The sequence below is a fragment of the Zootoca vivipara genome, chromosome Z1 (genome assembly GCF_965207765.1).
Source record: "Zootoca vivipara chromosome Z1, rZooViv2.hap1.1, whole genome shotgun sequence".
NCBI lineage: Eukaryota > Metazoa > Chordata > Lepidosauria > Squamata > Lacertidae > Zootoca > Zootoca vivipara.
Genome location: NC_142583.1, coordinates 66,973,151 through 66,979,150, shown reverse-complemented (window position 1 = coordinate 66,979,150; position 6,000 = coordinate 66,973,151).

Below are 6,000 nucleotides of genomic sequence, written 5' to 3'. Positions count from 1 at the left end.
AACTCTCAGCACCCTTAACAAACTACAGCTCTCAGAATTCTTTAGAGGACTGTTTTAAGTGTGATCATAGTGTGAATGGAGAGAGGGGGTGAATAGGAGACAGAGAGAAATCCGGACTGTTTTTTTTTCCCATGCCCTCCAACATTTCTCCAATGAAAATAGGGGCGCCCTATTCCATAATGATAATTTTACTATTTATACCCCACACATCTTACTGGGTTGCTGGGTGGCTTCCAACATATATAAAAACATAATAAAGCATTAAACATTAAAAAATTACTTCCCTATACTATACAGGATTGCCTTCAAACGGCTATGGGGACAGATGACAGCAGGACATTCTGGGATCAAATCAGAAGCCAGGATGACTTTTCTAAATCAGGGATGTCCCTGGAAAATAGGGACACTTGAAGAGTCTGTTTCTTTAAAGTATACAGGGTAAAGATAAGCTACCCAGAAACATTTCAGCACAGTTTTCCAAACACCTGAAAAACAGCTGATTTCACCCCATTCCTCTGCCTTCTATACAGAAGGGGAAAACTTGGTGGGCTATTTTGGTGCATCCTTCAGAAAGAGAAATAGGGGTGTCTGCTCTGCAAAGCAGAAATGAACGTAGAAGGTGCTTTAGGCCAGCTTTGCCCATTGTTTTGCCTTCGCAATCAAGGGCAATGAAGGCAATTCTCCAGCATGCATTAAGTTGCCCGCTTGAAACAGACAGCTCTGCACTTTGTCGTTAACCTGCTTCAACTTAGCAGATGTTTTATAAGCAGAAGGGGCCTGCATTGACCTCTGCTTTATCGCAAGAGCAGCTGGAGAGGCCGCAAGTGGCAAAATACTTTTTTAAAAAAACAAAAACCTTTAAATGCTCAAACCCTGCTTTATGATCAAGCAACGTGCCCTTAGTCACTGCAGCACTTAAGCGAGCCTTCTGTCATTGCTAATGCGAGTCCATGGTTTCATCCAAGCCACTTTTCAGTGCCAACATCAGAACCTGTGGAGGAGCTCAGCCATACATTTCCATTGGCTAGGCTTGCTTTGGAAGGACATCCTCTCTTCTTCCCCCACTCCACCTCCAAGTGAAATGCCTTGCAGGAGGGACAGGGAACCTGTGGATTAGTAGGGTTGCCACCTGTCCTATATAAAAACAGGGTTGTCCCATGTTTCATTGTAAGATGCTGCATCCTGTATTGATGAAAGTTTTGTCCTGTAGTTCAGGTCCTCTCTTTCTTTCTCATTCTCTTTCTTTCTCTTTCTGCTAAGTTTGGGACCCTCGCCTAATGCATGTGTTTGAAAGGAGGAGGAGGAGGAGTTTGGATTTGATATCCCACTTTATCACTACCTGAAGGAGTCTCAAAGTGGCTAACATTCTCCTTTCCCTTCCTCCCCCACAACAAACACTCTGTGAGGTGAGTGGGGCTGAGAGACTTCAAAGAAGTGTGACTAGCTCAAGGTCACCCAGCAGCTGCATGTGGAGGAGCGGAGACGCGAACCCGGTTCCCCAGATTACGAGTCTACCGCTCTTAACCACTACGCCACACTGGCTCTCCAGTGAATGTATTTAAGCTCCGGTCATGTATTTAAGCTCTGGGGAGCAGCAGCATAGGTACCCGCTTGGGTGCCTGGTGCGGGGGCGTGTCCTGCAGCCAGGGGCAGGGTGAGCCACCCATGGGGGCAAGGCGATCTGCCCGTGGAGGCAGGGCGATTCCGCCCATGGGGGTGGGACGAGCCTCTCCGATGCTTAGAGCCTCTCCGCCGCCTCCCCCTCAGCTATAGGGCAGTTGAGGGAGAGGCAGTAAGCAGATGCAAGTCCCACGCTGCCGTTTCAGGCAGCTCAGAACCTGCAGGCGCCTAAACCACCACCGTCACTCCTTAAAAGTTTCATGAGCCCATCAAAAAACAAACAAACTCACCCCACCCCAGTGATGACCCCCCACCCCCTTCCTCTGCTACTGCTGTGGAGCCAAGCAGAGACAGATCTACACACTCACGTATACATATAATAAATAACAAGATGAAAGATTAAACAAAAAATTGTTAAAAGATGATCCAAAAAGAAGTCCCTTAAGAGAATCAGGTGTGGAGCCAGTGTGGTGTAGTGGTTAAGAGCAGTAGACTCGTAATCTGGGGAACCGGGTTTGCGTTTCCACTCCTCCACATGCAGCTGCTGGGTGACCTTGGGCTAGTCACACTTCTCTGAAGTCTCTCAGCTTCACTCTCCTCACAGAGTGTTTGTTGTAGGGGAGGAAGAGAAAGGAGAATGGTAGCCACCTTGAGACTCCTTAGGGTAGTGATAAAGCGGGATATCAAATCCAAACGCTGCTTCTTCTTCTTCTTCTTCTTCTTCTTCTTCTTCTTCTTCTTCTTCTTCTTCTTCTTCTTCTTCTTCTTCTTCTTCTTCTTCTTCTTCTGACAGTCTTTAAAAGAATCTTCCCCCAAAAAATGTTTTAAATTAATTCCAGTAGCACCTTAAAGAACTAAGTATAAGCTTTCTAGGCATGAGCTTTAGTGTGTATGCACACTTCTTCATATACTCTGAAGCAGAGGTCGCTACAACCTTTCAACTGACTGTTAATGATGGCAGTTGGTTCCACAGGGAAGGGCAAGGGATTTTTAAAGGGATAGATAGATAACCAAAATTAGCTGTAGCTTGTATAATGGAACATAAATCCAATATCTCTATTCAGACCAGGTCTCTCTATAGTTTTTAGTTTGGTAATGAGTTGTAACTCAGCAACTTCTCTTTCAAGTGTATTTCTAAAATTCTTTTGCGATAAGACAGCTACTTTAAGATCTTTTATAGAATGTCCTGAGAGGTTGAAGTGTTCTCCTATTGTTTTCTTTCTGTTGTGGGTACCCCATAAGGGAAAAGGAACATTTTTTTAAAAAAACTTATAACACAAGGAAATACAACATGCATGCGAGGAAAGCATCAGTAAGTAACAGACATAGTGGAAACAAATCTGTAAAGCAGGCATCCCCAAACTTCGGCCCTCCATATGTTTTGGACTACAATTCCCATCATCCCTGACCACTGGTCTTGTTAGCTAGGGATCATGGGAGTTGTAGGCCAAAGCATCTGGAGGGCCGCAGTTTGGCGATGCCTGCTGTAAAGCAAAGGAAACTGGCCAGTCAATTGAATGAAAGCCAGCAGGGAAGACAAGCAAGAAAGACAATTTTGTCTCCTTCTTCCATCGCTTGCGGTGGAACTGTCCCTTTTCTGCCTTATTGTCTCGTTATTTAGGGTACCTGTTTGGCAATGAATATTCTCAGTGTTCTTGTCGGAGCTGCTGCTGTGAAAGTTATTTTGTCTTATTCCCTTTTTCTTTTCTTTTTTTACTCTTTGTCAAAGCTCTGACTAATGTGCCAGCAGAGAGGGAGAGAGAGAGAGACTTTGGCTGCAGTTCAGGCATAATCAGACACTGATTTGAGATGGGGAGGGAAACAAAGTTATTCTGGGGGCAGGCGATTGTTCTGTTGTCATACTTGTTGGTTCTGGTTGCCTTTGGCGGTTACTTTGACAGTGTTCCTTCCCTGTGAACTCCTTCCAGCAAACATCATGTCTCCATAAGCCTGCTGTGTTAGTCTCAATCTGCACTCCGCAAATTGGCCTAATTGCTGAGGAAGCAGAAGCAGATCACAGCATTCTTGTAGTCCCTTGCAAATCTGCCTTCTTCCCTTAACTAGTCAAAAAGCAGCAACTATGCCAGGCAACAGGTGATGGCCTTGCATGTTTAAATGAGCTGTCGCAGATTAAACACTGCATTGGAAACTGTCCTAAGACTTCAGGATACAGTGGAACAATACAGGCAGTCATAGCAACAATGGGAATAAAGACTGAGCTGAAATGGCTCACTGGGTTTTTTGTGAACATTTTCAACCACTTTCCGCCACCCTTTCCCAAAATATTGGCCTGCTAGTTTCATTTGCCCTTGCTTTCCAATGCCGTCACTTGTCTTAAGCGATGGCCGCTTGCAGCCACATCTCATTGGTTGTGTAGCATGATGATATGCATACAATCAGGGTAATAGTTCAGAGGCAAAACACCTTGCATGTAGAAAGTCTAAAATTCAACCCAGTATCTCCACTTTACACCTGCACCCCTGGTGTTATCAGCACCATGAAGAGTCTGAAGAGCTATAGGCTAGAATACTTGAACAACAGGCATCCCCAAACTGCAGCCCTCCAAATGTTTTGGCCTACAACTCCCATGATCCCTAGCTAACAGGACCAGTAGTCAGGGATGATGGGAATTGTAGTCCAAAACATCTGGAGGGCCGAAGTTTGGGGATGCCTGATCTAAATACACAAAGAGTTGCTATCAGTCAGTGTGCACCAGGGATGGGGAACTCCAGATGTTGGACTCCAACTCCCATCAGCCCCAGCCTTCATGGCCAATGGAAGCTCCATAACTCTTCAGTCCAGCCTGAATGGCCAATGGAAGCTCCATAACTCTTCAGTCCAGCCTGGATCATGTGGCTTGGGGTACCAATAGGAGCCTGGCTGGCTAGAGATAACTTCTGCTCTAAGTTGTGTTGCATGGACTTATCTGATAGAACAGCAGTAAATGATGCCTTACATTGCCATCTTTGACTATGTTCCTGTCTCTGGCACTTGATCTGGAAACACAGAAACATAGGAAGATGCCTTACACTTAGCTCAGTAGTGTCTACACCAGCCTTTCTCAAACTTGGGTCCCCAGAAGTTGTTGGACTACAACTCCAATAATCTCTGGTCCTGGTACAGTAACTAGGGATGATGGGAGTTGTAGTCCAAGAACACCAAGGGACCCAAGTTTGAGAAAGGCTTACCTGGCAGCAGTTCTTTATGAGCTGGAGATGCTGGCGACTGCTGGCGCCAATCCTCTAGGTTAGGAAGAGTAATACCGGCAAGCCAGTACAGTGACAGGTCAGGAGGTGAAGGTATGGGTTCTGCTGTACTGAGAGAGGCTTGATAAATCTGGAGAGATGGGGATTGAACTGGTTAGAACAGGCTGACAGGGGAAGACCAGGATGGGTCACACTTGGGTTAGGGAGAAACAATGCAAGCAGGTAATAGCATGGAAAAATACTGAGAGTCACAAGATTGAGAGGAGGGGGATGTCTGATGAGTGAGACATGTGACAGGTACAAGATGTGAAGGATGTGCAGTCCACCACTTCCTCTATGGCGGAAAGTTTGGGGTGTTGGCAGGAAGTGACCTGTACCTGTACATGTTTATGCATGAGGTTTGCCCTGTAATTGGCTGGAAGTTACATTGTGAGTTAATGTTTACCTGTCAAAGCTGCTGCTAATAAATACAGACCCCCGAGCTCCGCCCGGGGTTAATCTTTGTGGAACTCAGCCTTGTCTCATCTCATTATTGGATTTAACCATTGCTACAGGCGACAGATCCTGCTCTACCCACTGAGCTCAAGGGCACATGCCAGGAAGGCAAAAACACACAAGGAAGGGTGCAGAGCAGGGGAAGGGAAGGGCATTGCTCAGGAGAGTGTCTCACTTTCAGAGAGTCTCGAAGATCATATAGAGAGGCATATAGGGGAGGGTGGTCATCCATTCTCTGCACTTTAGGTTATCCATCTCTACAATAGGACCTTGATACCATAACATTACACCTGGAAAGGAACTGTCGTGCAAAGTAAGTATTAAAACTTAGCAAGAAAGTTACATTTAAAAAAAAAACCTCTGCCAAGTTTGGAGCCATCTATATCCCCCAAAAAAATTTTAGAGGAATTTCAGACCTCACCTCCCATTATTTATGGTGTCTGGGCAAATAAAATATATTCAGCATTAATCCCTTCTGGAAATCCAGGGCTTTCCTATGCTTGACACTTCTTAAAGCTTATAATACAAACTGGAACTGCAGAGAAATATACAGGGAAACATAAATATGGCCTCCGATGCATCTCTGCAGCATCTGTGTGTCTATAAATTTGTATTATAGCTATACTGCCATCCAGTGATAGAATGCTTTTATTTTTAATATATATTTTTTACTGAAAAT